Source organism: Protopterus annectens, chromosome 13.part0 (assembly GCF_019279795.1).
Source record: "Protopterus annectens isolate FY-2018-M chromosome 13.part0, PAN1.0, whole genome shotgun sequence".
Taxonomy (NCBI): Eukaryota; Metazoa; Chordata; order Ceratodontiformes; family Protopteridae; genus Protopterus; species Protopterus annectens.
The window spans coordinates 1,091,649,916-1,091,677,016 of record NC_056747.1 but is presented as its reverse complement, the minus strand read 5'-3'; positions in this window follow the sequence as shown (position 1 = coordinate 1,091,677,016).

Below are 27,101 nucleotides of genomic sequence, written 5' to 3'. Positions count from 1 at the left end.
ATTTGTAGGTGGGTGACATCATCAGCCTTGCCAAAGGTGGGTATAAGAATTATATGGAGTGTGAGCAGTCTAAAAGCATTATTCAGTCCTCAGTGACAAACACACACACACACACTTGGCATGTCTGGGATTAGAACACTGACCTAACTATGTTATTACACTACAGCATTACGCAGTTACAGAATGCACTACTGAGATTACTGAGACACTGCATATATGGAGTGTGAGCAGTCTAAAAGCATTATTCATTCCTCAGGGTCAAACACACATGCACTTGGCACATCTGGGATTAGAACACCGGCCTAACTATTTTATTGCACTACAGCATTAAGCAGTTACAGAAGGCACTACTGAGACACAGCACTCCCAGAGGTGTATTTGTAGGTGTGTGACATCATCAGCCTTGCCATAGGTGGGTATAAGAATTGCATGGAGTGTGAGCAGTCTAAAAGCATTATTCAATCCTCAGGGAGACGGGGACAAACACACACACACACACACACACACACACACACACACACACACACACACACACACACACACACACACACACACATACCAATGGTGGGAATGGAACACCTGCCTATCTACAGATCACTATTACAATACTACATAGTTATGAGTCGCGCCATACAGACTACACATTTCAAGGCTATCATTATGACCTTCTAGGAATGTGGACATCAACAGGGATGCTGGCAGTTAAGATGTACATACCTGTGAACCTGTGTGCTTAAAGTTGGAATCCATCCTGACCTGGGGTATGCCCATCTGTGGAATGGATGACTACTATCACTATACAGGGTTACAATGGCCATGCCCATACACAGAGGCACATAACCGACACAAGGTGTCACTGGGCATGCTCACACACTTAGTAGTACAGGGCTGTTTGCAATGCACTATGTGTCCATCTACACAAGGTTATACTGGGCATGCTCATACACTTAATAGAGTAGCACAGGGCTGTCTGGGATGCACTCTGATTCTAAACATGGAAGACCACAGTAGCCATGCTATTACAGTTAGACATAAAGAACATATTGTAATGGGCTCTCGTGATAGTAGTTGTCATTGTTAACAGGAATGCTGCTCTACATATATCTGACACCGTTCTTTTACACAATGTCTGCTGCTGTCCATCACCTTAGATGTACCATCCTATACCAAGCACAATACCACCACTCACAGTGATGTCTTGCTAGGAGTGGAAACTGCTTGACCAACACAATGAGCTGATATCCTGCTGTAAGTACAAGGTTGTCCAGTGTTTGTCATTCTGGGATGACATGACTGAAAGTAGACAGGCCTTTGACACATATCACATGCATCCATGATTCAAGGGAGTGGGGATAATACCAAAGTCACATCTGCCCATATAGTGCAATTCCAAGGCAAATGTCCTAAACACAGGATAACACCCTGACACCTAGAAAACAACTGCATTGTATGCTTATGCTAACCAGTGCTAGATGTGTAGCATCCATAATCACAGCTGCTCACTGTAGATCCAACAATGGGGAGTACTGACATCTGTGCAGTGAGGAACACCTGGCTGAAGGCTCTGTAGTGCACAATGGCACTACCACCATATACCTCAGAACCAGACATATGGGCCAGAACACAGGTATGGACCACTCCAGGTGGTGGTGTCCCCACATACATAGAGGCCACTCACATATACTGACCGGTACCCCCACAAAAGGCATCACAGATGAGACAGGTGCAGGACACAGTGTCGAATGTTGCATTCTAGGATGTAAACCTCAGACACCACCATGTCCTCGGACCACCAATACATATCCATACATGTTGTAGGACATATAAGAATACACCACTCACAGTGATGTCTTGCTAGGAGTGGAAACTGCTTGACCAACACAATGAGCCAATGTCCTGCTGTAAGTACAAGGTTGTCCAGTGTTTGTCATTCTGGGATGACATGACTGAAAGTAGACAGGCCTTTGACACATATCACTTGCATCCATGATTGAAGGGAGTGGGGATAATACCAAAGTCACATCCGCCCATATAGTGCAATTCCAAGGCAAATGTCCTAAACACAGGATAACACCCTGACACCTAGAGGACAACTGCATTGTATGCTTATGCTAACCAGTGCTAGATGTGTAGCATCCATAATCACAGCTGCTCACTGTAAATCCAACAATGGGGAGTACTGACATCTGTGCAGTGAGGAACACCTGGCTGAAGGCTCTGTAGTGCACAATAGCACTACCACCATATACCTCAGAACCAGACATATTGGCCAGAACACAGGTATGGACCGCTCCAGGTGGTGGTGTCCCCACATACATAGAGGCCACTCACATGTACTGACCGGTACCCCCACAAACGGCATCACAGATGAGTCAGGTGCAGGACACATTGTCAAATGTTGCATTCTAGGATGTAAACCTCAGACACCACCATGTCCTTGGACCCCCAACACATATCCATACATGTTGTAGGACATATAAGAATACACCGCCATGTGACCCTTGACCAGTGGACTGTACCAAGCTCTACATCAACTTTAGATAGTACCCATGTACTGACACAGTTGCATAATGCATTATGCAATGCAATGATACCACTGTCTGTAACCAGGTCAGCTGTACACATACCATGGGCCCTCAGTTATTTACAGCATTAGCAGATGACTGTTGCTGTACACCAGTACACACCCTCATGTTTGGATATGACATACATGTACCTGCGCTGGATATGTACATGTCACAAACACACAACATACATGTAAATAGCATAGCTGTTGTTATCCTTTGTGCAGACAGGTGGCTACAGCCATTATACATATGCACATGGAATTTAGGTCCAAGGCTGCTGAATGCTAACAGTACATAAGGTGTGATATCAATGTTGACAGAGGTAACATTCCCTCTGTACCGGTCACCCATTACATCTATCATATCATACAACAGTCCATATGTCATGTATGTCATTACACATGTCCCCAATTGCAATGCCTACAAACATGCCCAAATGACAGGATTTTAGGACCTACACACATGTACATGTAGTAGTGTACATTCAGATACCATGCGTGTGCAGTTGTTGATATATGCAGGTGACATGTATCTTAGTAAATCATGCAGTTGCAATGCAGCCTCAACATTGCCAACTGTATATGGTGATATGCTGAATGTATGGAAAGATGTACCTCAGGTATGGACAGATGTGTGGAAATAACTAAGTGGTGGGGCAGCTTTGCAGATGGAAGTTTGCTGAGGACAGCTCACAGGTGTGTTACAAGTAGTCCTACAATAACCTGTGTAACCGGTAAGCAATGGTTTCATTAATTGAAGGACATAACACACAACATAGACAGCGGTCAGGGTGACACCGAAGGTAAATCACTTGACACCTGTAACAGTTAAGACATCCCGTGTGCATATATCAGCACTGTTGCCAAAGGAAGCGTCAGTACACTTTGTAACATGTGCAATACTGCTGTAAGTCTGTCATATATATCATGAGCTAGGCTGGTGTTTGATTCACAGTACTAGCATGTGTGGTTGCATCTGTGTCCATATATGTCACATATGGTGGGGAATACATCTCAATTGTTACTAACTCTCCTGTACACTAGTGTGGACATTTGCACAGACTGCAATGTAGAAAGCAGGACATAGGCAGGGGCATGTATCTCACACATGTGAGGTATCTGTATGTGTGTGACATAGGTGTATTCAATAGTGAATGCCACAGTGTGTGTGTGTGTGTGTGTGTGTGTGTGTGTGTGTGTGTGTGTGTGTGTGTGTGTGTGTGTGTGTGTGTGTGTGTATGGCTGTCTGGTCCCTGGAGTGAGGATGTATGTTACAATACTGAACTGAAAACACCCATCCCCTCATAAAGGCGATGCAATCTACTATCCGTGTTGATGTCCCCAATCTTAGGACATACTGACTACCTGTACATGTGTATTCTCTGTGGCGCATTATGTAGGTGCACAGTACTGTAATGATGATTTGCACATAGGCAGGGGTCCTCACCTCAACAGTAGCAATTGTGTGTGAGTGTGTGTTACTGTGTCGGTGAATGTGTGAGTACGTGGGTGTGTTACTGTGTCACTGAATTCATGTGTGTCAATACTTCTGTGTGTGGGTACAGTTGTGTTTTGGCATCCTGTAATGGGAACATATATTACTGCTTCCCAATGAGGCATCACACTTCCCACTGGCTTCTATCCTTGCAATCAGCTAAACCGTTCTCTTACCTCACCACTCCATGTAACTGTACCTGTGATGTCACCCAGTATGGATGTCACGTCTGTAGCCACAGTAGCTTAATACACAGCTATCATGCTCTTGGATCAGTAGACATGTTTGGAACATGGGACATTCTCACTGTTATGTGGCAGCTACACGGTGCATGCTGGTATATTCATACATACCTTTGAGTAGTTCATATTGACATATGGGACACTAACTGCAAACACTGACATCCACTGCAATTAGACCTGAAAGAGGAAAGCAGAACATCATGACCAACATGCAGTTACTGTTGTTACACAAGACACATACTGTTAACAGTACGAAATGCATTGTACACCTGCAGTACATGGTATGTCTGCTGCCTGTCAACAGTACTCAACAACCGTAAACTACATTTATCTTCCTAGTCTGTTTACCCTGTGCATCAGACCATATGAGCATGTCCCTGCACAGATGGTGTGGATGTCAGGGATGCGGCACAGGCATCATCATATGCACAGGGTGATAATGTTTGCCAGAGGCCTAGGCTGCACCATTGGATGACATCATGTGTGTGGGTTAGGGTCTTGATCTAACTGGGCGTGTGTGGATGTTATGCATGTGTGTGTTGCAGTTCCCTACATATGTTTCCGGTGTGTGCATGTAGGTATGCACACAGTTCTGACATGTGTCTGGCCTACACAGGGGTATTATTGACAGCTGTGGACTGTACAGGCCAGGTTTTACAGTTCACGGTGTCCAGCCATGGACATGTAACCTGTGCCTGCCAGGGGTTGCACAGACACTACCAGGCAGAGGTCCAGATTGGGTACTGTCTGATGACACTTGTCTACTGGAACCATGTCCCTGTTGGGACCATCCAGGGCCATGTGCACATGGCCTGCTGTGTCGTGGTGTGGACAGCACAGCACCAGCTGCACTGCTGCTGCTACCGCCACTATGGGAGTGGACATGTGAGGTAGCTCGTTCACGTAGACCTGAAACAGGTGATGTAGCAGGCCTATGTCCACATGCCCGATGCCTCACTCCTACCAGATCTTCCAACACAGACAGCTCATGCTCGCGGATTTCATGCCACGGTCAAGGACTCCAACCATGTCACCCAACTGTCAATGCAAAGCTTCAGCAATCTGCTGTTGAGCATTTACCATTGCCTGGATGTTGTTGTTTAAAGAATGGACAGCAACCCTCTGAAGCCTCTGATCTTCTCTGTTGTGCCATTCAGCATGTGCCTGTGCCTCCATTACAGCCTGAAACATGCGTCTGGTGACACCAGCTGCTGCGCTCTGTCTTGCAGGGGCATGTTGGCCAGATGTCCTCCTATGAGCAGCACTGGCCACGTGCCTGTGTGGGGCACCACCAGTCAATTGGCTGACACCATGGTGTGCAGACACACCTTCCATAGCCCCCCCCACACTTTCCTGTTCCAAGCTGCCACATGCCAACTGTCCTTCCTCTATGGCCACTGGTGATGGGGTATGTGCAGGCATGGGATCTGTGTGCGGGGATGAGGGTGATATAGGTGGAATGGCAACCAATGGCACAGATTCAGCCCCTGACAACCCTGACTGTGCCTCAATCATACGTTCATCATCACTGCTAGAGTCTGTGGGGACACTAACATCAGATGGACCGCAGGAGGGCAACACACCTACATCACCTGTGAGGGCAGACAAGAACTGTACATTACAATATATACAATAGACAAAGACACACACACACACACACACACACACACACACACACACACACACACACACAGACAGACACACAGACACACACACACACAGACACACACAGGCACAGACACACACAGGCACACACACACACAGACAGACACACACACACACACAGACACACATACAGACACACACGCTATGGCACCCAACATGCATGTGATATGACAGAAGGCATGCAACATGCATGTGATATGGCAGACGGCATGCAGCACAGACAAGAATAGCGGTAGTTATCATACGTTCCTGGGTTGTACACAGCAGCATGCATGTGTCATAGCAGAAGGCATCAAATTACACAATCATAGTAGTAGTTAGCATACATCCCTGTGTTACACCATGTAGACCAGCACAGGTTAACAATACACCTGCCTGATGTGTGGCATATGACCTTGACAATCACATGTAGCATGACATGTGATCTGCTGACATGTGCAATGGCATGCATACATGTTTAACACAATGGTGTCTTGTCAAATATACAGTGGGGTAATGGTGTCCCAATGCAGTGTTGTCTGTCCTCCCTAGAGATATACTGCACATTTAGCTGATGTGCATGGCCATTGCAGGGAATCATGAGGCATCTCTATTGCTATACAGTGTGAGTTACAGACACAGTTCATAGCCATGTCTGTGTTCAGATACAATACATATATACTGTGGAATGTGACCAATGTCACTGAGGTGTATACACACTAAACCATCATGTGGAATGTGTGACACAGGTCACTGAAGGGTATATGGATGACACCCCTGCACATCTGCAACCATATTGCTGCTGCCTGGCAACTATGGCCAGACATGGCGAACACGTCAGTACACCATGTCCCACATGACATCTGTGTACCACACACACACACACACACACACACACACACACACACACACACACACACACACACACACACACACACAAGGAGCAAGTATGACAGTGATGTCCAACACCAGCAAGGGGAATGCACTATATATGTGGGCTGATGTGGATACTGTATAAGTGACTGCTGTCATGTCATGACACATCTTATGTGGTGGATTGATGTCATGCCTACACAAGATGTGCACAGGCCTGTAGGATGTCTAGTGTTCCACATCTGCAATATAACCATTACACAAAGACCATAGTTGGACCATGTGTAGCCATTGTATGACAGGCTGTACACACAAGCATATCACGTCTACTGTGTGTGTTGCTTCATGTCTCTGGCCATCCTCCATGGCCTTGTGTGTACATGTGTTGGCCAAATTATTGTGACAGGCATCTATTTCACATGTCTGTGTTGTCCCATATGACATACACCCATAGATGTCATATGCTCCACTGATGACAGCATTATGCAGACAAAGGGTGGTATGTTTGGTATGTGGGATATGTTTTTCAGGTTAGTTAGGCAGTGTTGCAGCTAGGCCACTAGATGTCATGAACATGCCAAGATAGCACATCACACTGTGTGACATTCATAGCAGGGCTATGATCCACACCAGTGAATCCTGTGGGCTGGCCATACTCCAGCCACTGTGTAGTACTGTTTGTATTCCCCACATGTGTATCTGATCTGTATTACATGTCCCTACAGTGAACGGCACCTCCACCATTGTATGCACAGCTGTCCACACATCTCGCAATGACAGTTTGTGAGGATTCATTTCGGTGATTCACATAGTTTGCAAGTGTTGCACATGGGTAGCCATTGTGATGCATTGCAGGTCTGACCTGTATATTGTTACAGGACTAAACATTATGTGTACATGTGGTAAATGGCCACATGGCAGACAGATCTGTGCATTACGATGCCTGATAAATAATAACAGTCTCACCTGCAATGGGCTTCTGTCACAGTAGAATGCCAGAGGTACCTAAATAGGAGTAACACAGCAGTATGAGCATTATCCATGCCTGTACGATAGCTACAGGGTACAATGTGCATGTTAAGATATACACCAGTACATTAGACTATACTATGGTGTATGCACATGTGTGCATACACAGAGTAGCATACTATAGTATGTGGCATGTGTGTATACATGCTTTGCACATGATCTTACATTACATATTGTATAGTGACACATGCAACTATATGGAATATAGTTGTTATAGATGCAGTAGTGACTTACCAAGCAACTCCAGGCTCAGTGGTTCGGAGACACCCACCTCCACAATATCGGATAAGGCTTGTGGATGTTGTTCTGCAGGTTGGCCAGTAGCTCCTCAGTATGTGTGAGTGGGGGCTGGGTTGGTGGTCCACCACCTGTTGCACCTTGTTCCCCTGGTGATTGCATTCACACGCTGTTTCACCTATCTAATGAGGCTGTACATTGTCTGCACATCTGCTGGTATATGCGGTTGTGGCCACCCACATCATTAACCCTCCTGCGATGTTCCATCCACAGGGCATCCTGCTGCTGTGCATCCTGTGGCACTTGGCTGAACAGGATATCATGATTGTCATGTAGGTATGGGATGAGGGCCTCATCCTCCAAGCGGGTATAAGGGGGTAGCCTTGCATGCGTCATACCTGGAAGACATAATGATGGAGACAGGTCACAGTAACTCACAGAGACATACAGAGCTACAGCTGAACATACATGTGTATCACATTTATTACAATTAAATAGTTGTCTTTGCAAATCTACATGACACTGACCCTACTGACATGTTTGTGTCACACACATGTGACACTCAATGGTGAGTGGATGTTATCACCATATATGTGTGTGTGTCACCTGATTACATTGCTCATACTCCATGTGGATGCTGTCTTGATGTGGGCATGTCTGTTTGCCTGTACTGGTGTTCCTACTTATCAGCACATGGCTGGATGTGTCCACATTAATGCAGTCGACCTTGATGCTGTGTATATGTCACATATAAAGGCTTACACTGCCTTAACGGACATGACCTGTGACCCTGACGACTTGCTCATGGAAGGTTTTACATGTATGTGTTCTGCCATATACATCTACATGGCACTGTACAGCAATTCAACATCCTGCCATGTATCACTTGTGTTGCACATGTGATACACATGGGACACTGGCTAGCCAGATGGTATTTGCAGGGATGGATATCAACTATAGAATGTACAGTCAAAGTCAACTAGTAGGCTATATGCCCTGGGCCATGTATGAATCTAGGATAAAAGGTTACCTGGCTGTAGCTGACAGGCGGGTCTCTGGGGCCAGGTGGAGCAGTGCCACATAACTGATCCACAGGGTTAATGATACATTTACCATGCGGTCATCACACCATGTCTGAGAGGGGGGCGATGTGCAGCTTTGTGGGACAGAAATGCCTAGTATGGCAGGACTATGTAAAGTGTATGGGCCAAGAATCTGTCCAGCATGTGGTGATCCTACTACTAGGAAGGTATGTCCATGAAGTATGTCTTTGAGATCAGGATGTGTACGTGTAGCATGTCCAATATCACTGGGTTGGACATGGATTTGTTCAGGGTATACATCATGCTACATAGTGGAACATGGCCAATACCCCTTAAAGGAAATATGTGATCTGATATGGGTCACTGAGTGTTGTGTATGGCTGGACAATGATAGCTATATTCATGGATGGCATCCTGTCATGATTAGGGTTGCCACATATGACTACCTGACAGGTGTTAACGTAGCTATCACAGGAAAGACAACTGCCCAGCTTTATCCCTTACACACAGTGTCCATTATGTTGACCGCTGCCTAGGTGGTAGTTCATGGGTACAGGGATATTAACATAGAGGTGACAATGGAATATGTAGCTGTCAGATTGTGGCCATATGTCACACACACCTCACCCACAAAGCCCCTTCTGTATGTTGTCCACAACACTCTGAGTCGGCTATTGCTCCTAGGTCATAGTCATTTGCATACTTCAATAGGCACATGCCTTCTGTTAGTCTGTGTGGTATGGACTGCAATGAGGAAGAATACAATTAATTAACCCTGTCTTACTGTAGCTGGCACTGGTCTGATGTGCATGTATTATTCAGACACCTTCTGTAGTGTTGGTTCTGCCAGCAGTCCCATTGCAAAACACTCCTGTGACATAGGAATACATCTAGTATATCGAGTGTAGGTAGAACACAGTATGGGTGATGATGTCCTATGACCTGGCAAGGTTATGATATGCAGTGTGAAATCAATCTTACTGTCATCTACATCTGTACTGCTGACATCGAATAATTTGATCAAGGTTCATGGCCTTTCAGACCAGACTCAGCAGGGTAGTTGTGCAGTACTTCTCATTATCAGTGGTGTCTCCCCCTTTGTGGGTTGTGATACCTGTTGGTGTGCACCATTCAGTGTGTACACAGCCTGACATGAAGCTATGTTTTACATGATGTGTATGTGGAGAGCAACTTGTTTTGCCATATGTGTATGATATGACCTGGGATGTGGACAGGTCCCATGCAGCCTGAGTGCAGCTTGTACCTGCATAGTTGTGGGTACAGGGGCTCTGTGGTGTACATGGATATATGATTGTGCACCTGCTGGGGGGGTGGACAGTGTGTTTATGTTATCCAAAACCCTATCTGGATTGCTTATTCATGCTCAGCACTTGTTCAGAACTTGTAAGCACTACATAAGCTACTAATTAATATAGCACTCAATCTTCCTCATTACCTAGAGGTAAACAGGTTTTGTACATAATTTTCTCACTTGCTTAGAGTAAAATAGCTCTTGTACTCACTTTATTCACTTATCTAGGGGAAATTAGTTTTATATTCAGGCATGTCCAAAGGTCACCTGCCAGTGTTCTCTCCTGTCTATCTGATGAATCTGGACATCTTGAGGCAATATAGACATTGCCTCATGTACACAGACAACACTCTCCACCTACCACCCAACACTACAACCTGTGAGAGATGCACTTATCTAGCCAAACTGGAGGTAAAGCTCTCTCCAACCAAGCCTGACCCTGACAGTCATGTGAAGAAGGTAAACATTCGCACCACACCACACTCATCACATAGTCTCACTGAATCTACCCCACCATTAACTGAGAAAACTACTCATGTACCAACTCATTAGCGCAACGCTTTCTGGAATTCATAAACATCAATGCCCTGGATTGACTTATACACACACACACTGGGGGCAACAATATCCTAGACCTAGGCATTACCGGCATGAGTGACAGGTGTTCCACAGCTGAAGTCAACTCCTCATTGGTCCAATCCGACCATAAGCTGAACACCCTTGATATCCATATCCCACCCCCACCCCCAATTAAGGGAACCACAGTATAATATGTCTACAAAGTCAACTTCATGCTTCTTAAGACAGACGTGGTGAACTTCATGACACCCATGCAGATGGACAATATTATTACAACTGCTGAATCCTACACAAATGCACTCTATAAGCACTTACACGAGTGCATGGGTCATGCTATCCCAAACAGAACCAAGACACTATACTCCTAATTAAGGAAGACAATCTGGTGGTCCCCTACCATAAACAAACTGTACAACAGAAGGAAGACACTGTTGCAAAAGATAGTACAATCCTATGCGTGGAGGAGCTCCCTGGTCAGCCTGAGTAAGAAGGTGATATCCCTTATAAGATCCTCCAAAGCTAGCTATGGAAACAAAACCACCCCTACTTCCAATGACAACCACAAAGCATTCTATATCTATGTCAAATATCTCAATGTCAACACCCAGATCTACGCTGAGTTACAGCACAAAGGCACAAACATTACAGAACCAACCGATATTGCCAACATCCTGGCAGATAGGTTCAGTGCTACCTTTCCCCCCTCTCACCCCCTAAAGGGCCCATATCTATACAGGAAAAGTGCAGAGTCCCTGTAATCACAACTATGCAGGTAAAAGCTGCACACTCTAAAACTAATATCACAGCATCCATGGGACTGGACAACATCCCAGGCTGCATTTTACATGAACTTCAGAATGTACTGGCTCCCCACCTATGCACCATGTTCAATAATAGCCTCGCATCGGGCTTTGTGCCCCCTGAATGACGTACAGCAAAAGTTATCCAACTCCACAAAGGTGGCACCACAATGGACCATGGGACCTATTGCCCTATAGGCCTGACTAGCCTGGTAAGCAAGGCTATGGAGCACATCATCATGGATCTCAGTCACAGAGACACTGGGTACCTCCAAACCTTTGACCCCTCTCAGTTTGGCTTTGTTAAGGGCAGACCATGCCTCCTAAACCTGGTGGACATCTTAGAGACAGTTACCAAGACATTAGATGAGGGTAAGGAGGTCCATACAGCCTACCTTGATCTCTCAAAGGCTTTCAACACCATTCCCCATTCTGGTATTATCGGCATACCCATCCACCTGAACATTAACCCCTACATCATGTGATGGTTTGCAAAGTGGCTCATGGACAGAACCCACACAGTGGGAGTTGCATACCCTAGGTCTGACTGTATACCAGTTACAAGTGGCACCCCCCAGGGCTCAGTCCTAGGACCTCTCATGTTCAGTATATAATTCTATGACATACAGGCAAGCACAGGAGGGCTTTGGCTGAAAAGGTTTGCAAATGACTGCAAACTAGGGGCCATAATTGTTTCCCCAGCTGATACAGACACCCCCCAGAAGGGTTGCACTGAGATGGATACCTGGTGTCTATATCGGGTCTATATTAGATCAGTGAATGCTTAAAAAAACGAACGCTGATTGATCAACCTTATGTAAGCGAAAGCTTACAATCTCGAATTGTCAGATCAGCAATTTTTTTCCTAGGGAAAACAAATCGCTGATCCAAAACACATACACACAACAAAAGCACACCAAACAAACAGAAATCCACACACATACACCTAAAATCTGACACCTAACCCTACACTAAACTATGCACACACCACTAACTATCCACTTACCTTAACCCAAAGCCTAACCCTAAGGTCTGTCACTATCGCACACTCACCTCACCCGCTCCCTAACACTAACTCACCTAAATCTGCCCTAACCCTCATGTCCACACAATCGCACACATACCTAACCCGAGCCCTAACCCTAACTCACCTAACCCACCCTAACACTCACATCCACACAATCGCACACTTACCTGAATCTGACCCATAACTTTCCACTACAGCACTGAAAATACCGAAGCAACAGAAATGGACAACTAAATTCTTTCCCTAGGAAAAATGTGAGTTTCTGTTACTTCGATATTTTTAACTTTTGCTAAAATAAGGTCGATCAATCAGCGTTCGCTGATCTAATATAGACCCTCTATATCATGGCCTCAAGCTGAATGCCAAAAAGTGCATAGTCATCCCCTTTGGATATAACGAATCACCCGTGGACTACCACATAGGTGCTAGTCCCCTACATACAGAAAAGGTAATAAGGGATCTGGGAACCCCAGTAGATAGCAATCTCTCCTTCTATACCCATAATGACAAGGTGGTTAGAATATCCTTCCAAGTGGCCCTCCCTAATCTCTAATGGGTTCGCATCCAGAACAAAGGAGGCCATTGTGCCTCTCTACTGATGACTTATTAGACCCATTAAAGGATACAACACCCCATTTGGGATGTACCTTACAAAACAACTGCAACAGCTTGGAAAACCACGACAGTACCACACCAAGAGGATTACTGATCACAAACAGATGACTTATGCAGCCCAACCTAAGAAACTCCAGCTGTACTCAGTTGCATACCGCATACTCACAGGTGATCTCTGCTTGACATGCAAGGCCCATGTCCAACCCAGTATTGCTGGATATGCTCCACCTAAACAGATGACCCTGAGAAACACATGCTCTAGGAATATACACCTAACCACAACAATGACTAGGATGTGCTGGACAGATAGATTCCTGACCCGGAGACTCCCCATGCTTTGGAACATGATTCCAATGTACATCAGGCAAGGCCCCTCACTAGCACTCTTCAAGGGAAACCTTGATGGGTGGATGGGAGACAGACATGTACCCCGGGGATCACTGCAGTGGCTCTGCTGGACAGAGGCACAGGGAACTAATGGCTCTGTCATTCAGAGGCACAGGGAACTAACCTAAGGGGGTGGCAAAAGTCAACACACTCTAGCTAGGCTTATAAATACCCTTGGGCAGACAGCCTAGTACCTACCTTTGCACTTATTACATGTTTTATGTGCATGGATAGTTAACTAGCTCTTCCATTTTACTTTGCTATCATGCTGATAAACTGTCGGGTGACTACAAGTCATATGTATCTTATTATTGTGTATTTTAAATGCCAATAGACATAACTAATGTTTGCCTAACATAACAGTAATGCTATGTAACTTGTAATACATATCTGCCTACAATACTGTATATTACACAGTTATTGGCACAATATCCCACAATGCAAATCATAATTGCACAGTGGGCCAACCTTCGACATGTTATTCTCAGTAATACACCCATACATATGCCTACTGTTACAATATATCAACATATACTATCCCCTGTTATAGCACATACTTGTTGGACCAGCCCTGCCCCTGACAGTGGCTGGTGAGGAATATTTGGGTTCAAAGCCCTTATATAGCATCCCTTGTGGTGTATGCAGTGTTTGCCTTGTAAACTACAGCAGTACACACATAAATACTACAAGCATTACTATGCTCAACAATACATCACTACAAGATAACTGTTTCCACTATATGGATTGCGTGCACTTTAAATATTACAGAACAGGTACTACATACACAGACATACTGAGTGTTCTACATACCTTATTAGTAACCCGATGTGTTGTTAACTGTTAATTCAATCCTTTTCAGTTTGTCTTTCAATCTTCTTTGTAATGTTCTGCTGGTATATACAGATGGTTTGAATGTATGATAAGCCATCCTTTTATAGTTAAATATCAGTAACATGTGCTATCCTGACCACCAATTGGTGTTCCAAAGTAGTTAATTAAATGCACATCAGCTGTGCAGCTACTCCATTAGCCAATACCATGGCAACAGTGGTGTATAATTGAGTACTCCACTTGGGCGTTGTCCATTTGCCTTACTTTTGAGGAAGACGGCCTGGGAGTGCTATTTGTGATGTATTTCAACACCTATATGGAGACAGACAGAGATATATTAGCTTCATGACTCCCGTGGATTGTGTGTAATGGCTAGAAGATGTTCTACATGTGAGTACAGCTGTTATATTTCAAAACATTGCTACTTATGCAGGGTTTGTTTGTACCTGATACTTCTGCAGATGGTTCAGTCTGGCAAGGATGTTTGGGCAGCTCAAGTCTGTATGTGCTCACCAGACATCCTTGGTTTGGTGTACATGTGTATCATACTGTGCTGTTAATCAGTAATTGGTAACACCTCCCGGTGTACACACAACCCTCTGAAATGGGATAGTGCAAACAAACCCTGTAACATCAGCAGCTGTTCCATTATATAACAGCAACTATTTCACATAGGGCCATGTTAGTGTGTCTCTGGCAAGGTATATTAAGGCTTCTGCAGATGTCGTACAGCAAGTGAATGATTTGTGATGTTATTACAGTTTATATTGTAATTTGTTTGGATGTGGGGGTGATGTTGGTGGGTGTACATAGCAGATGCAGGTGTGTAGAAACTGTTTTTATACATAATCGATATGTGCGTGAGGGTTCCTTCCCTATTTGAACACCTATCCTTTAGTGGACTAATACTATGGTAATTGCAGGCTGATTCATTAAGGCACTGTTAATTGGTTCCTGTATAGCATGCAGGTGATGTTAGTCCTTGAATCCTTTCGACAATACATCGGAATGTAATAAAGTATTGCTACATGAAACCTGTGTATTTCTGTCATATGTATTTGCAGTCATTGGGGTTGTGTTGGTGACTGACCCTCTTTGGCTAGGGTTGCCACCTTTTCAAATGGCCATAGTGGGACATTTTCTGGACACACATCAGATTTTACAGGCCGACACAAACCCATGGTCAGTACAAGGGATAGAACTTTCCTTTTTTGCCTAAATATAAGCTTATTCTTGTATCAGTTTAGTTGCTTATCCTGTTTCTTGTAACATGTAGGTATTTTAGATACAGAAAGAACTATTGTATGCAAATATTACATTTATGGGACATAATTATGTCCTACAATCTCAGGACATTTGCCATGTTTAATATTTTTGATCAGGACACAACCGTCCAAAGAGGGACTGTCCCTCACAAAGTGAGACAGGTGGTAACCCTATCATTGGCTCATGTCCATAGCACATATGTGTAATAGTGTATAGGCATATACTCTCCATATCCTTTGTTCATAAAGTTTGGTCATGGCGGAATGTGTGATTGCAATAGACCATGTTATACTCATATATGAACACTTCAACCGCTGTATATGGGATACCTATGGAATCCCGAAACCACACAATTCCGACACCCACAGTAACGAGCCCAGACTCCCATACCCAACATTACCGACAGCGACAGTAACTTGCGAATGTAACACAAACATGGAACACACAGACGCACACACAGACACACTGCTACCCACCACATCCAAACAAACCATCCTACACTACATACGAGCAGGTAGGCAAGACCCCCTACACCCCCATGTGGGTATCTGTACCCCCCACACCCCCTACTTTAATAATCTACCTCCTAGATCGCACAAACAGATGCACAAAGCAAACCCACACCCACACATTACAGTCCCCCAGGAACACACACCACACTCAGAACACACACTTACACACACTACAGCCCTCAGAAACACACTTACACACAGTAACCTACCTGAACCACAACACCAGAATCACTGACTAAATGTCCCTTAACATCGGGATTTTAAACCTCGCACTTCTGGTGTTTCAGTACTGTGGTCTTTCGGACTTTAAGCCTCGTGATTACGTGTGTCGGTATGTCAAGCAGTCGGTATGTGGTAGGTATCCCATTTATATGTACCTCCATGGTTATGTAGATGTTAACCTAGCTATATATCTACATATATATGTATATCCCCATATATCAACATATATCGCTTCTCTCTCTCTCTCTCTCTCTCTCTCTCTCTCTATATATATATATATATATATATGTTGATTTATATATATATATATATATATATATATATATATATATATATATATATATAGAGAGAGAGAGAGAGAGAGAGCGTACACCTTTCATTGGGTACATGCCAGTTTGTCGTATTTCCACACATTCCTACCTTTTGTGTTTTAACATGTCAGTATACACAGCTGCCATTGGTACATCTCAGGTAGCTTAGTGGTAGGTTACTGTGAAGATTGTATACATGGTTGCATGTTCTAATCCTGGCAGTGGTACTTTTACTTCTCAGAGCAGGCACTGGTAGTGCAAGGGTGATTAATGCACATTTCAGCAGTTGTGTGTTCCAAATGTTTATTATTCTGTGGAATACTACCTATATATGCAAGCTGTGGTTAAGATATACTATGTAACATGTAAATCATCTGGGAAGATTTTTGTCATGGATACTCCCCATTATTTGGAACTACATCCCTGATTACATTATACAAAACCCCTCACTAACACTCCAGGGAATCCTTGCGGAGTGGGTGGGGAGCAGTGGATACACCCCAAAGATCCTGCAATTGGCTCTACTCTGCAGAGGGACAGTTAGTTAATCAATGGGGTGGTGACAGCAGACACTTTTTGGCTATTCTTATGAGTGGCCTCGGACAGTTAGGCATGTACCTACCTATGTATCTATGTACCTAAACATACAGTATGGATACATGCTGATAGCTTAATTTACTGTTCAGGTATTGACTTACCTTGTGCCAATGGCAGTTGTGTGTACAATAGTTGAGGGCTACCTATGTAGGATGCACACAGTAGACCTATACATGACAATTTACAGGTGGTCAGGTTTGTGTGCTATCCATGTTTGCTGTGTGTGCAGATGGAGAAGGGTGTCAATCTATAAGTGCCTACACTGTCAGTGTGTGTGCTATACGTTCCCTCTTTGCCAAGGCATGGGCATACTGGGCACACCTCTGTCTGCCTACTGGGACTGGCACAGGGTGTTCATGGTTTGAGTCCCTCTGTGTCTGTGGGGTCCTTGGCAATGGTGGTGGGCTGTGAGGGCCTTCACCATTCTGTCCCTGCTGCAGCTGTTTCCGCAGGATCATATTGTGTAGCATGGCACATACTATGAAGATGTGGGCACATGTGCCTGGAGAGTACTGCAAGGCTTCACCAGATATGTCCAAGCAATGGAACCATAATTTCAGCATCCCAAACACATGCTCTATGATGATTCTGGTTTCTGCATGTGCCTCATTATGGCATTCTTGCATGGCTGTGTGTGCATTTCTGATGGGAGTCATCATCCAAGGTTCCAGTGCATAGCCAGCATCCCCCACCAGGTGGCCATATGGGATGTTCCCCCTGGCAAATACCTGATACAGCTGTGAGGCATGCCAGATGTGGGAGTCGTGATAGCATACAGGGCTGTCAGCACACACATCCATGATAATGCCCTGGACATTGCACATGACCTGGCAGTTGATGGAGGGGTATCCCTTGTGGTTTATGTAGCACCTACTCTGCTCACCGGGTGGTGTTGTAATGTGTATGTGCATGCAGTCTATTGCACCCAGTACATCCTGGTAGTCTGCCACACGGTGGAAGAGATGCATATTGCTGGCCAACTCCTCCTGAGTTCAGGGGAAGTATATGTGCTCATTGGCATGTGGTAACATGGCATCTAGGAACTGGTGGAGTATCCTGGATGCTGATGCCTGTGAGATCCCCATGATATCCCCAGTTGGCCTTTGAAAGGTACCTGTGGCTAGTATTCTCAAGCTTACACGTACCTTCGTTTCCACTAGGATGGGTTCCCCTCTGTTACTTCTGGCTCTGAGGCATGGCCGGCACAGCTCAACAAGTTACTGTATGGTGTCCCTGTCCACCCTGTAACGCTCTACTATCTCCAGATCATCTAGCCTTTGGTAGGTTACCCTGGGTCTGAACACTCTTCTCCTCCTCTGGTGCCTGAGATGGTTGTCAACATCATCCTCCACACCACTGTCAGCTCCAACACATGCTGGTGAATCAAAGCTATGGCAGCCCCTAACATGTACATATTAAAAGTTCCCCGTCTGTATACACCAATGGTGCAGAGTGTCTGGGAATACACAAGTGTGTGTGTGTGGGGCTTTCACACATTATACTATTGTGCAATAGATGATGCTGGTATAATTGGGTGTGTATGTGCAATTCTAGCTGCAGGGTATCTTAATTATGGGTTTTACAGCAGGTACTGCTATTGTGGGGCCTTTGGTGTTGACTTACGCTTGGCTGCTGTGATTCATCTATTGCCCTTTACTTCACTTTTCAACCCGAGTCCCCTCTCATTGTCAGGCATGCATCCAGCTGCCTGCTTTCTTGTTTTGTACTTTCACAACCTAGGATTGTGTTGCAAAATGTGTTATGTAGCTGATCTACTGCAAGTTTGCTTTGTTCTGCTGTGACAGTTCTCTTTTCTTTGCAGTACGGCACCTCCCCTTTCCTGCTCTGCAGGTAGATGCTAGCAGCCTTGTTAGTTGTTGTCAGTGGCCCACTGTGAGTTCCTAGGTGCTAATTACTCACTTGTACTTCAATTACCATGCTGCAGCATTTCCTTATTGTCTTCCCGTATCCTTCCTGTTTCAGCTAGGGTGCATGCCGCGCACAGCCGTTTACTGGGTTTCGAGTGTGTTTTCATCCACATTCACATGTAGTTTTGGTTACTTTGTGTGCTCTCAGCTAAGCAAAGCTATGGCTACTTCCACACCCCTATCCTGCTGTTTTGCTTAGCAACAGGCAACCCAGATTAGCAATGCTCCAACGTGCTTACAGCTACGGTGGCACACCCCTCTCTTGATGTCATGTTTACCTCCAGGCCACACCTCAAGTTTGTACTGCTACACTGTGTGGTACATCCTTATGCTGTCAGGGAGTTTGCGATTCAGTATTACTTGACTCATTTGCATGGCATTGGTTACCACTGTCACAGACCCTTAGCAACCCTTGTGCCATGGTTGTGGTGTAGCATGCGTCACATTGACTATTATGGGGAATTCATGAATTGTGTTTTATTGCAGTTTTATGACATCTAAATATATTTTCATTGTGATCCCGTTTGCGCACCGATGCACTGCAGTTTTACTTTGTGTTAGTGTGGCCATGACATTAAATGTTATTTTTTATGTGTTGTGCATGTTTTTTTATGCCATTGGCTATATATTTAGCCATTGGCATATATTAACATTATAATACGTAGGTTTGGTCCTCTTTCATGGCTCCAATTTTATGTTTAAAAAAATGTAAACCATTTTTTTGATTTACATTTCTTCATGCTTACGCTACGCTTGCACCACTTCATGAATCACTATATACCTTCATTTGCATGCTACACTGCTGCTCATGGGGTAATCAGCATACATGCGCCGAGAGCTCTGCAGCTCTGGCATACGCTGGTAGTGTACATGGAAACAGCTTGTACCTGAATCGTTTGGCTGCTATATTTGGTGTTAGATCGCTGACGCTACTCCGGCACCTGGCGCAAGCTTCATGAATCCTGGGAGTGCCTTTGATAACATTATTTCTTGGAATCATGCTTATGTTAGCAGGCTACACCTGTTAAAATAAATGTCCACGATATCATTACTTCACAGAGTTCTGCTGATGCTAGGTTGTTCCTTCTGATGTTATATGGTTACATATGCAAAACTAATAATGTCTACAATATCATTACATTGCAGAATTTTGCTGATGCTTCTTACACGCAAAAACATGACAATGTCCATGATACCATTACATCACAGAGTACTGCTGTTAGATTCTTACACACAAAAACGTAACAATGTCCATGATACCATTACATCACAGAGTTCTGCGGCTAGATTCTTACACATACAAACATAAGAATGTCCATGATACCATTACATCACAGAGATCTGCTGCTAGATTCTTACACATAGCTCAGACTTCTTGACTAGAATGTCCAAAAATTCAATCTGTTCCTCAGAATGTTTATAGCTAAACTTTAAAAAAGATGTCATGTTGTGAAGATATTCGGTAAACCTTTTGAGCTTATCTGGTGTATCATCCCACAAAAGGAACATGTCATCCACAAAACGAACATACCATAGTATGTGGTCTGCAAACTCATGCCCATGTAAAAGACATGTATTCTCCCACTGTACCAGAGCTAGGTTGGCGTAGCTATTGGCACAAGCAGTGCCCATAGCTATGTCAACCTTCTTTAAGTAGAAGTCCTCTTTAAATATGAAAACATTATTTTCCAAAATAATCTCTATCAGACCACACAGCAAGTTAATTTTCTCCTTTGCGTAAGTCTGCTTCATATATAATAGACTTCTAATATTCTGTATTCCCCAGTGGTTAGGTATCACCGTAAAGAGAGATTTTATATCCAGGGTCACTAACACAAAATCTCCATTTAGAGTGGTAACCTTATCGCATAGCAATCTCAAAAAATATGCAGTGTTCTTTAATACTATTCCACATGACAGATCTCAGAACTGGGGTTTATCAAAAGAGACATTTTTTGGTAGATGCAACAGGCATCCTTAAATCTAGGCATTTTTTTCTCCCTCCCTGCTCTGAAGCAGTCAGTCACCATAGATACTTTGGATTTTGCTTGGGGAGGAGTTTCAGGAGGGATAAAAGTACAGGGAGTGTGGGACACCAAGAACAGAAACAACCACATAAATGACAAAGAGATACTTGCCTGATCAAGGCAGTCAACTCTCAGAGCCATCTTTGTTCCCTGGGCCTTCTTCAAGTCATTACAGACAATGCCAAAATCATGTAGTGCATCAACAAGCTAGGAGAAACCAGGTCATACCTTCTTTAAAGACTATCCGTGTTAGCTTATGAGACACCCCACCACTGAACCAGTAATCAAGGAGCCTCAATTCTCACCACTGGCAACAGTAGGGGAACATTTGCTGGGAGGATGACAGCTACATACACAGTATTTTCAGATGCAGCTCTTTGCATCAAGTACAATTTCCCTTAAGAGCACATAGATATTACAGTCAGTGTGGGGCTTGTTTCTCCCTCTTTCTCCAGATCCACAGTAAGACTCCCCACTGGCACAGCTATAGAGCTGAGTCCTTAGCCATGGTTCCAAGCCAAGTCCTCCAGCACTCTATCTGTTCAACCAGTGCTTCATGTCCCTGCCCAAGTAGCTGACACACACACTCTTGGAGATTTGTTTCACACACACACATACACACACACACACACACACACACACACACACACACACACACACACACTTGGGAAAGGCTGGCACAGATTTACTGGCTATGCTCCCTTCTGCCCAGACTAGAAGGTAGTTACCACTGCCACTAGAACCCCTTATCAGCTAATTAAGGCCCTTAACAAAGGGTGCCCATATTTACTGTGCAATATTAGTATTAACACAAATGGTAGTTCAGCCAAGAGCAAGGCTATTAGGAGTGGCCCACACAGTGTCACCAAGTAAATATGCAAGTACTCTTAAAACATAAATATCTCTACACAGATCAACCATAATGAAAGGTTTAAATATATTTAGTAACAAATAATAAAAGAACAAGACACTACTAAATATTTATTCATAGTGACATCATAGTTCAAAACCATAGCAAGAAAGCCTGCTACTAGAAAATCATATATTAGCAAATGGAAAAGGTTTTCTAGTTGGTGCCAACAACATAACTAGCACCCATTCAGGGCCAGTTGTTCTTTGGTTTTACAATATTTGTGTGAGTTACTATCTTATGACCTTTCTTTTTCCTCAATCAAAGTTCATTTATCAGCCATTTCAGCATTGCAGGACAGTCTCAAATAAATAAAGACAAATATCTAAACTAACATTCACTATATGCGTGACTGAATCTAAGAGAATTATACTGTAACCTAAGAACTTACTAGTAGAGCAAGGCAAATGTGTGGTGAATGGCTCTTGTCAGGTCCAAGACTGAATACAGAATGTTCTGTCTCACTAAGAGACTTCTCAAAATAATATCTCAAATATTACTGCTGGGATAGTTTGCAGAATGACATCACTTCTTGTCATCTGACTTCTAGTTCCCAGGCTGAAACCCCCATTGCTGAAGCTGGTAGTATTTAGCATCTACCTGTAAAAATATACAGACAAGGGCTTCTCTTCAGGTCTCTGGTAGAAGCTGGAAGTCATAAAACAATTGCATTCCTTCATGCTTTCAAGACTAGTAATTAATTTACCCTAAAGACAATACAGAAAGGTTCCTAGTACAGATATTGTGTCTTTTGCTGCATTGAAAACTGAAAGATACCATCTTTTATGGCCTAGCAGTAAAGCAATTTAATTTCAGTTATGTTTCTGAAGTTTGCTAGACTGAAGTTAACCTCCTGTATTCCAGTTTCCACAGTTAAAATATATACATTTAAACAGTTGCAATACTGCATGTACATTTCTGTTCTCTTCCAGAAGGTCACACTGTGGTTACATTTCAAACAGCACTTTGCAAATAGCTTTTCAACATGTCTGCACAAGCAGTTTGATATACACGTGACATGTATTCTAATACATTTCTAACACAAGCATCTTATATAAATCATTTCAATATTCACCAATGACATATAATTATTTACAAAATTCCAGATAGCTGTGCTTGCAGTATCTCCTTTTGTCACATCTTGGAATATAGCTTCATAGTACAATCTCATTCTGTAGGCATCCTATATCGGAGCAAAACTGTGTGACAGACAAGCTGAACAGGACCAGGGCAGACCCTCATAAATGTAAACTACATCAAGGGTATTCCAAGATTTGAAAAATCTGGGGGGAGTTAGTGAAGCAGACTTCTTTGCCTCCTCACTGAACAATCAACTGACAAAATTCTGTTCCAGGACTTCATGCAAGAAGGCTTGAAAGACACATGCCTTTTCTTTGGACAGGAATGTTCCTGTATGTCTTTCCACCCTTTCCACTAATAGGATACTTCTGAAGATTCAGAAAGAATCTCCCAAGATCATTGTGGTGACTCCCTTCTGGCCCACGCAACTGTGGTTCTCCTTTTTTTGGAAATGATCAGGAGCAATTGCCACAAACTTCCTCAAATAATGGATTTACTCACATAAGAACAGTGGTGATTGATATACCCCAACATCAATTATCTTCTATTGACTTCCTGAATTATAAGGTCTTAATTCCATTTAGGCACCTATTTTCTGAGGACATGCAGCAGGTACTAATGGAAGCAAGAAAGCCTGATAATATATTAGCAAACGGAAAAGGTTTTCTAGTTGGTGCCAACAACATAACTAGCACCTATTCAGGGCCAGTTGTTCTTTGGTTTTACAAAATTTGTGTGAGTAACTATCTTATGGCCTTTCTTTTTCCTCAATCAAAGTTCATTTATCAGCCATTTCAGCATGTCTACCCATGGATCCTCCTCTTTCAAGGCAATCTCATGTCAAAATGTTCTTGAAAGGGGTTTTGCCTAAAAAGCCTACAAGTAAACTAGTGACCCCTCCTTGAGATCTTAGCTTTGTGTTAAAGAAGCTCTAACACTCGATCCATTTGAATCAAGTAACCAAGATGACTTGAGGTTCTTAACATGGAAACATGGAAAACAGTTTATTGATTGCTCTGACTTCTGCAAGAAGAATATCTTATTGTGAGTCAATCCTACCTCATTTTCCACAGGAACTGGGTTCATTTGAGAAATAATCCTTCTTTTATGCCTAAAGTGGTATCAGAGTTTACTTTAAAACAAACTACCCATTGCCCCATTTCCTTTCCTGAACATAACAATGAAGACGAAAGGATATTCCACAACTTTGATGTCCACAGACAACTGCAATATCATCTTGCAGAACTAAATCTTTCAAATCTTTGGATCAATTGCTCATTTCTTGTGGAGGTAAGAAGAAGGGACAACCTGTGTCAAAACAGACTATTTCCAAATGATGGTCTAAAGCCATTACCTTTTGTTATACTCACCAAGATAAATCTATTCTTGGAAGGGTCAAGGTCCACTCTACTAGGGCCTTGAGTTAATTTATGGCTTTTTGGAAAGGGTTGGTTTCTACAAGTTTTCTAGAAGTTTCTACTTGGTCTTCTGTACATACTTTTACAAAGCACTTCAAGCTGAATTCCTTCACTAGGTCTAGAGCAAACTAAACCATTTTCCAGGGGCTCCTGGACCCTTCTCCTTCCACCTTCTTTAAACATTAAATGATTGCCATATACATTGTATTGGCTCTTAACGGATGTTTTATATTATGTCTAGTTTAATATACTTATTTAAACTGCATATTTCTTTGTTTTATTTTTGAAGATTTGAAAATTGGTATATGACAATCCTTTAATATTTAGAGAAATTTTGGACAGTTTGTAAAGAAATTAAAGAAAAGTTAGTGTGATACAAATAGGAACTGCAATATGAAGTGAGAGAAAACAGACTTTTGGTATATTTAGAGAGATAATAGTAGCATAAAATTTTTTATTTTTAAATGTGTAACCAGCTAACATCAGGCAGATTCTGTGTTGTAATGCTAATGTAGACATTCTTATGTTTTTATGTGCAAGCAGCTAACATTCACAAACATTATTATGTATGTATGTTTTTGAGGCTAGTATCTGCAGAATTCTGTGATTCAATGGCATCATAGACATTCTTATGTTTCTATGTGTAAGAAGCTAACATCAGTAGGATTCTGTAATTTAATAGTAAGATAGACATTTTTATTTATGTGTATAAAAGCAGCTATCATCTACAGGGCACTCTGATGTTATAGTATCAAAGACTGTAAAACTGTTTTGTAATAATTTGAAGCTTTTCTCCTCGGGCCTCCGCTGAAAATGGGCTTCTACCCAGTCAGACTTTGCTGATAATCAAATGTCAATAAATAAATAAAATAAATAAATATTACATCACAGAATCCTGCTGATATTCACTGCTTACATATACAAACATAGGAATGTCTTTGATGTCATTACATCACAGAGTTCTGCTGATCTAACTGCTTACACAAACATAAGAATGACTACATTACCATTGCACCACAAAATCCTGTTGATGTTTGCTGCTTTTTACATTGAAACTTAACAAAGTTGGTAATACCGTTACATCACAGAATTCCACTGATGTTATCTGCTTAGACGTGCAAATATAAAAAAATTCTGTGATTCCATTACACCACAGAATCCTGCTGATGCTAGCTGCTTGCATACAGAAATTTAAGAAAGTCGGTAATACCATTACTTAACAGAATTCACCTGCTGCTAGCTGGTTTCATTACTTGCATTTATCCCATTTAAGCAGTTTACCACCCTGAATTTCAAACTGTTGTAGGACTACTCATTAATGAAATATGTTGCATATCATTAATGATTTTTGGTTGTATATTTTCTCAAATGAGCATCCAGAGTAAAACATTAGTGCATGTATGATGACATGGGTTGTCTGCTGCTCGGTTGTTGGGCCCAGCCGGAGTGCATGCTTGCTTTCTGTGCATACATAAACTACAGTATGCAGTATATGCTTCCATGTTATGTTTGCATCTGTGCATAAATATAAGGACAGGTGCTAAAATGCATCTCATGGATAATTGGACTTGCTCTTGCTCCCTCCCTGGCTAAATTACTATTTTTCTCACTTAATCCTATATTAAATAGTCTAGATTGTCTTTTCTTTTAACCCAAGCTGATATTTTATGCTGTGTCTTTCATTACTGCATCATCTCCTCTGGCTATTTTATATCCATGCTCCTACCTATCTAATTATGTTTGTGATCTATAATCTTTCTAAATTCAATATATATGGTGCACTAATTGTTACTGTTAAATTTTGCAGAATGTATGCTGCTCATATATATTTATAAATTGTTGAATTTTCTGCTTATTTTCTGCTGTAAACTGTTTGAACATTATATTGTAAAAACTTATTTATTGTTTTGTGCAAATTCATGTGGATCTTTTCTCCCCGGGCATCTGCTGAAAACAGACTCTGCCAAGTTGGATTATCCTGGTAAACAAACGTAAATAAATAAATAGATAAATAAATAGGGTCATTACAAAGGCTCTAGGATGGTGCAGATGCACATTCCCAGTAATGCAAGAGTGCTGGCAGTAGTGGTGGTGGTGCAATTTTCAAACATTTAACATTTTCCGGCAGCGTTTGGTTAAGACTTCAATAT